Here is a 908-nt window from a genome sequence, read left to right on the forward strand (position 1 = left end):
TCTTGTTGTTTCTACATCTGGACAAACATGGTTTCCAAGGTGAGTCAGTCTGGATTCAAGATTCAATTAAAAACTCAAACAAATAATTATAGTGTAAGATTTTGGAAGGTAGATGACCAAATATATACTGATACTGGTTGACCTATTTATTCTGCATATAAGATCAATTTCTAATATGCTGATAGGAGAAATTTAATGCTTTAATGCCTGCAATATGAAGTAATTGTCAGTGAATCACAAAATTTGAAAAATAAGGTCTTAATGAAACCTTTTTTCAAATTTGTAAAAATGAAAAAAAAATATGTGTAATAAGCACTCTAATATCTATAACCCTTGCTAAATCCTGTTTTTTTTTTCGTCATGGAATCTGCAGATGCATGAGTTGACTTGCATCCATGTTTTTTGGGGAGGAAAGATATTTCAAAAATCTGAATTAGTCTCAAAATCATGAAATTCTAAGTTTATCAAATGTGATACATTTGGCAAGAAGGGGTTAAATTGTCACAAGGTTAAACGGGTGACAACATGATACCTTTAAATGTGCAAAAAGCACAAAAAAGGTCACTAAAGCAACATATGTTATCAATAGTTGTCCGTTAATGACTTTTTAACTGATATCCCAACATTGTCCAACTCCAAAAATCCGATAACGATATCAAACCGATACCGAGATATGCGGTCTTGGATGTAACGTATGGCGAATTGTATTGTGATGCCCCAGTGGATGCTTGAATAATGATAAATGTAACAGCTTCAAGGTTTTCCAATAAACATTCTGTGAAAAATAAGAGAACATTTTCAACTGAAGTTATGGAACAAGTGCCTAAATTGCGCCACTATATTTATTTTTTCAATCAAAACACTGCAAACATCAGTTGTTTTTTTTTTTTTTTTTTTTTTTTTGTTTT

Source organism: Corythoichthys intestinalis, chromosome 10, assembly GCF_030265065.1.
Source record: "Corythoichthys intestinalis isolate RoL2023-P3 chromosome 10, ASM3026506v1, whole genome shotgun sequence".
Classification (NCBI taxonomy): Eukaryota; Metazoa; Chordata; class Actinopteri; order Syngnathiformes; family Syngnathidae; genus Corythoichthys; species Corythoichthys intestinalis.